Here is a 7,257-nt window from a genome sequence, read left to right as displayed (position 1 = left end):
TTGATGTAGAGCACAAAAAATATAAATGGATGTAAATTGAAATGAATTTGGTGGCAATGGTGTGGTCGAGCAACCGATGTACTTACAAAAAAATCAAAACTAATGATGATAATAATATTGAATAAGTAAAGTAAAAAAGTAAGTGTTTTTCTTTTAAGAAAAGAAGATAATAGAATACAAGGTTCTAGGACGATAACAAAGAAAAATAAAGTAAAATAATGTCCGATGGCGAAACACACCAGTGACTCACACAACAGACAAGTTTGAAATCCTTCGGAGATTTCGTGTATTTTCAGTTTAAACGAAAATGAGAAGGTCACCATTTGAAGAAAAAATGGTGAGTTAAAACGCGTTAAAACGTTTAAAAGGGTTTAAATCTTTTTATAAATTCTGTTGAGGTTGGTAATTTTATTTATTTACGGTTGGTATCATTGCTTTGATTTGTGTTGTCGCAAATGGATGACAGTTTTCTTTGTACAGGCTGTTCTACATAATTCAATTTTTCAAACAATTTTTTTTTAATCTTCATTTAGAACCTCAAAGAGTATTTGAGAGTACAAACACCGGAGAGGAATTAAATTTATTTAAACCTCGTTTATTATTGTTATTGTAATAATGGATCCAAATTGTGTTGAGGTGAGTACGCTTCTTACTGCGTAATTAATTACGTTAGATTTTATTACGTTTATTTAAAAAGAATTGGCCACTTCCATAATTGAGACGAGTGAATATGAATTGGACGAGAAAGCAGCTACTGCTGAAATGATACAGTTCTTTGCTGATGTACATACATATAATGTATGATAAAGAAATGTTGAGGTAATAATTTGTTTCTTTTAAATTATAACTCCATCTAATTATTTATTTTTAAAAGGATTCTGGTTATTTATTGATTAAGAAGGATGCCTGGATAAAGAAGATGACCTCAGCCTTTACATAAATCCAAACAAAAAGGAAGTAAAATGGATATTTTCAAGCGATCATCCAACGCAACTTGAGAGTAAGATTGCAATATTCCAAGTTTTTATCATCACGTTTAATTATAAATATATTTTATGAATGTTTTTGTTATTTTAGTAGATCAAGTGATGAAACCGTACTACATGTATTTCTGGACATCTCCAATGCAGTGAAGAAAGGATTTTTATTCAGTCTTGTTTATTATCAAGTGGTATGTATTAAATATAATTTTTTTTTAAATTTTTAATTTTCAGTATGCAATTTCTATAATGTTTTCTCGCCTCTAGAATTTTCAAACAAGTAATTTTTTTATATCAATCAATAATTTAAATCAAAAGAGAAATGAAAATCAAAATCTGGTAACTAAAAACTAATACATTCTTAAATAAAAACAAAAAAAAGCAATGCATAAAGTTTATATAAAAATTCTAATCTGCTGGCTTTTTTTCCTTTCCAATTTGTTACTACTGAAGCTAAGCACACAGCACATAACAATTGTTTTGGGAGAAGTTTTTCACTATCAGGCCATTGCACAGCAGTAACATTATACAGGGGTGTTTCGGTGACTGGGGGAACAAATGTAACCACATATACTAGAGTGAAAAGGATGATAATTCATGTAAAAAAGAATTAGTAAAAGTCCTCAAAGATACAGACCATCAAAGTTAGGAAATTTTAACACGTTTTTCTAAATATCTTAAACATTATTTATGGTAAAGCGTTGAAATTTGGTACAGTGTAAACTAATATCACAGAAAATCATTAGGCAATTTGTGAGTTGGATCGGTACTCGGGAACAATGCTATACAAGCTGTTCCTAAAGTTTATTCGCTCAGAACTTTTTTATTCTATCATAACCCTACATTTATTTTTGCAGTTTCTAATAGTAAATTTAGTTTAGAAACTTTTATCACTCGTAGAGAATATTGATAAAAACCACGGTTTTCGTATTAAATGCAAAAATGTTAGGCTCCGAATTCAATAACACTAAAAAAAATAAATAAATAAATCTGAATCTGAATTGGCAATGAGAAGTGAAAATCGAACTCAGCTGTCATAACTATTATGTATGTATGCAACATGTCCAAGTGTAGATTTAGATAAATCACATTTTTAATTTCTTTTAGTTGGTTTAATAAAAGAATCCAAAAACAATAAATTAAAAATCAACAAAAAATAAACAAAAAAACGACAACACTAACAGGAATAATAAAAAAAGTACATAAAATAACAAGATAAGTAATAAAAAATACTAAAGGAAATGTTCAAAAACTTAGATTTCTTTTGTTTTAGTGCTACTATTGAAACCGGAACAGAACATTTTTGCATTTAACACAGAAATGGTGATTTTTATCAATATTATCTAAGAGTAATAAACGTTTCTAAACTAAATTTACTATTAGAAACTGCAAAAATAAATGTAGGGTTATGACAGAATAAAAAAGTTCTGGGCAAACAAACTTTAGGAACAGTCTGTATAGCATTGTTCCAGTGGACGGATCCAACTCATAAATTGCTTCACAAATTTTACATGACATTGATTTATACTGTACCAAATTTCAGCGCTTTACTGTAAATAGTGTTTAAGATATTTGGAAAAATGTTGTTACATTCCGAAATTTTTATGTTATGTGTGGGTGACTTGTTTATGTGTAATGGGTTATGAGTTGCATACATTCGGAAACATATTTATTATTTTTATTTACTTTGTTTACATTTTGTTTGTTTATAACATTTTATTATATTCTCTTTCAGCAACATATTCTGAGTATTCCTTTTTTTTTCTTTTTAACTCCTATCACTTTAAAATTCTCCTTTTTGCTTTTGAGAGGGTGTCGTAAATTCATGTTCTATCTTGCGCAGACGTAATTTTTTTTTGATATTTTCGATTTTTGGGTATAAAAGACCGTTCAACTTTCTTCTTGATCTCTCTCTTTCTTACTATATTACCAGAGCAATATGTGCTTTCGAGTGTTAAAGAAATTTTGGTTGGTTCGCCATTTTTGGTTTTGGTGTAAAATTTTGTTTCTAATCCATATTTGTGGGATTCATCACTCGAAATAAAGTTTTGGAAAAGTGTTTTTCTTTTACCAAATTGTACGGAGATTCCGGATTGCAACGTATTTCATTGCATTTTCTTCTGTCCTCTGGTTAAACCTCGAACATCAGAGGTAAGCATTTTTGTAAGGTCTTTATTAATTAGTTTTTGGCATATTCGTTCACCCTTTTATATTTTTCTTTTGATTCTTAAACTAACAATCTACTAAATCTATTTTTCAAAAAAAAATCTAACTACTTTAAAAAAAAATTTTCTAACTACTTAAAAAAAAATTACTAACTACTTAAAAAGAAAAACTATCCTACAAACAAAAATTCTTAAATCTAATATTTCCACGTTTCATTTTTTTTATATTCTATATCCAGGTTTTTATTGAGGGGAGCAACTTTTGGCATCTCTTATTGGAACAACTTTTTTTGTTGGTATTTTGGAACCATTGTCCAAGGGTATAATTTCCATTACATCCTAAGGATTTTAATTATTTTTTTGGAACAAAACAAAGAATATTACCTTACCTTTCCTGAGTCATCAGAATTTGTTGCTGAGGATTTATTTCGAATCGGGCCGGTGATCAAGACTTGGAGTAAAGGTCAGATAGAACAACATACTATTATTTTGGTCATTGAAGAATTTGTATCTTATATATATTTTTTTTATGTGATTTTCCTTAAGAAAATCTTTAAATTAATTGGAATCATTGGAACATTAAACCTTTTTAATTTTTTTTTTATAATATCATTTCAATTTTTTTTGTAAATCCTTGTTTGGCGAGTTTTTTTTTAATTCTATTTTTAGCGTTGATGTTTTTTTTTATAATTTTTGATTTCACGTTGAGCTCAACCATACGGAGTCAGACGCGGGTTAATTTTTCATTTTCATTTTTTTGGTATTTTGATTTAAATTTCCTTTTAGTTTTGACTTTCATTTTTTTTTAAAGCTCGCAAACATCAATATAGTTTTTTTTTGTTGTTTGAACCTAAAAGTTTACCGTTTTATAGTTTTGTTATTAGTTTATTTTTTTTACTTACCTGTTATTTACGGGAGTTTTTTTTTTAATAAATTTTGTCTGCAACTCAAAACCTATTTTGTTGAGCGTTTATGTTTTGTTGTGTTAGTTGTTTATATCACCATACTCCATCATCTCACGTCACAGTTCGTGTTGTACGCGGGGTTAACTGTGTGGCGCCATATAAATACCCCTCCCTTCTTCACTGAGCCGGTCGAGGACTCGCGTACATCTCAGGGTGATAAAACTAGTTTTGTCCTTGTTGAAAATTTCGTTATTTTTTTTTTGTTTTGATTTAAAATCTTTTAACGCATTTGGCGTCATAATGTGTTAAAATTTCCTAACTTTGATAGCCTGTAGCTTTGAAATTTGAAGACTTTTACTAATTTTTTTTACATGAATCGTCATCATTTTCATTCTGGTATATGTGGCTAAATTTATTCCCCGAGTCACCGAAACACCCTGCCTGTATATATGTAACTTCCTCGGAGAACATGATCGTCTCAAAAAGTTGTACCTAATTAAAAATATTAAATTAAAAAACAAGGCTGCGTGAAGCATCTCTTGATTAATAAACTTTCTTTAGCACAACTTTCTCCTTCTACGAATCATCATTAATTGTTTAGTTCATTTTTTCTTTAGACCGATAAAATAACGTTATCATTAACAAAGATGTTAAAAGATGAGCGAAATACATTGAATGAAGTTGATACACAGGAAAAAATCGTGTCGTGTAAAAATTTTAGAGTAGTTGGTAAAAAGAATTAGAGTAAAAATTGTAATATCACATGGTAAAAATAACTCTAATGTACACTATATTTAAAATTAATATAGAGTTCATATATTATTCACTTAATAGAGTAGTTTTTACAGTTCTCTAAAGGAGAGTTCTTTTTTACTTATGTTAGTGAAGTTATGTAATATATAAAACATTAAATTTTACACTAGACGTGTGCTTTTCCTTCGGGTACTTCGTAGGCACCGCACTATTTTGCTCGGGATTACTCGTCGGTACCACGTGATCAACATGTGGTGTGATACAAGCTAAAATTTAACGGTCATCTACTAAACGAGTCGGAACTCGATACCGTGTCGAGACCTGATTTACGCGATATAGAAAGAAAGAACGATTATTTTTATTTTAATTATGTTTGCCAAAATAAAACATTCATGATGTGAAATTAGTGGAACTTCCGGAAGATTTTACATACAAGTTCCTTGTGAAGATTGGTAAGTATGTGCAACTTGGTGCAACTATACATATAGGAAACTTATAGAAGACTCATTAGATGCAGTTTTGATGGTGACTCGGTGGAAACTTTAAAATATATACATATGTATATAAACAGAATTTAATTTTTTTAAATTTAAGTTATTACAAGTAAAAATAAAAACAAATATTTTATAATTTTGATTTTTATTACAAACGTAAAACTTCCCTAAAAATACTCCACTTCCTATTAAAAATTAACACTAATAAGTAGAAGATACACACTATTTAGTGATATTTTGTCAATTAATAGAGTAAAATTAGAGCGAATTTTTAATAATTTACACTGATTAGATTAGAAATGTATCTAATTAGAGTCACGACAACATCTAGTTAGATTACATATAATACACTGTTATAGAGTAACGATTTTACACTATTTAATAAACACCATCTTCTCACTATTTAGTGTAAATTTTTAATCTATTCATCTACACTATATAGTGCAAAAAAAATAACTCTAAATAAATTGGACCGATCTGAACCATGTTTTAGAGTTGATTTTTACTCTATATTTTTTCCTGTGTAGTTCCGAGATAATCTTAAGACGGAACGGTAATTTTAATTTTATTTTTTTACTAACAAATCAATTTTAATTGTTTTCATAGATACTGACTATTTCCTATTCTTTCATGGAGAACTCAGATCCAAACTATTCCTCATAATGTATAACAAGAATGGTGTTTTATGCTTTCCCGGAGAAAAATCAACGTTCATGTTGAAGGAATATTAATTGATATGATAAATTATCGCATTTATTTTCCATTAACTAAGTGTTTTACTTGAAATTAATTAATTCAAGATTATTTAAAATATTGTTTTGCCCATGCGGTTATCATTAAAATGACTGGAACATCATTAAAACCAAGAGTTGATTCCAAAGAAATCACTTATAACCCGGTATCGGTCGTTGAAATCCTTGATGAAATACTGCCTTCTTATAACGGCGCGCGGCGTAAGCTTAACGCAAGCTTACACGATAAATTGTACCAAATGATTAAACTTTATCAAAAATTATTTGAAAACACGAATGATAAAATTCAGCTACAGTTCAATGCATAACCGAGTTTAAATGAGTCCGATTTAAATGGTCCATGGAACGATAACGCCCAATTACCGAAAGGAGCGAAATTAGCGGCTTTAACAAAATTCCATCCTCCCACGGAAAATGAAATTTTTACGCCATTAAGACAGTTGAAAGAGTATAAGGAAGAAGTGGTTGTTAACGAGTTGGAATACGAGGCCAATCCATAGCACTGCACTATAAATATTTTATGTTGTAATGTAAACATGGCCAATTAATATTTGACAATAGGCTAAAGCTAAGCTATCAAATGATAATTGTTAGTTCACTTAGGTCATTTGTATTTATTATAAAACGGAATATTAGAAAAAAATTTTCAAGAAAAAACTCATTTTTCTTTTATATGCTAAATTAATAAAATTCTGCATATCGCTATAATTTAACATAACAAACATTTTATCTTAATCAACTTTTGTTGTACATTGCTCAGAAAGACCACTTTACCTGCAACGGTTAACAAACTTCTTGCGTTATCTGTGGTACTTTGAGGAAATTTGACGTAAAACTTGGTTATATTTCGTTTTATGACATCCAGACTTTAATTGCAAAAGATGGAATTTGAATTCAAAAATTTATTGTCAATTATACCTTTCGGGTTACGGGTACACAATCCGGGGACACATTGTATATATATCTTATAACTGAGTTTTCTAAAACAAAATGGTAGTCATTTTTCACAGAGTGAATAATAGCGGTGAATAATCATTATTCAATCATTATCATATATTAAAATTTCAAAAAAACGTCAATTTAATTCAATTTTTTAGGAGTTTCTAAAGGTTTGACATTAAAAGAACCTAAACAAATTCTTTTTTTCGTATGATTTAAGCATAAATTAATTAATTTTCGTAAAAAAACGTTTTATAAAATTGATATTT

The 7,257-nt window shown here is 28.8% G+C and overlaps 1 long non-coding RNA gene across 1 annotated transcript; it reads left to right on the top strand.

The window, feature by feature from the left end:
* Positions 1-206: 206 nt before the first annotated feature.
* On the top strand, positions 207-3,459 carry LOC139430667 (uncharacterized). Its single transcript, XR_011641055.1, has 5 exons — positions 207-636; positions 698-819; positions 875-1,000; positions 1,078-1,171; positions 3,385-3,459. It is a non-coding gene; the product is annotated as an uncharacterized lncRNA (long non-coding RNA).
* Positions 3,460-7,257: the final 3,798 nt, after the last annotated feature.

This window comes from Onthophagus taurus, chromosome 7 (assembly GCF_036711975.1).
Source record: "Onthophagus taurus isolate NC chromosome 7, IU_Otau_3.0, whole genome shotgun sequence".
NCBI lineage: Eukaryota > Metazoa > Arthropoda > Insecta > Coleoptera > Scarabaeidae > Onthophagus > Onthophagus taurus.
The sequence above is the reverse complement of the archived record's forward strand: the minus strand, read 5'-3'. Positions and strand labels throughout refer to the sequence as shown.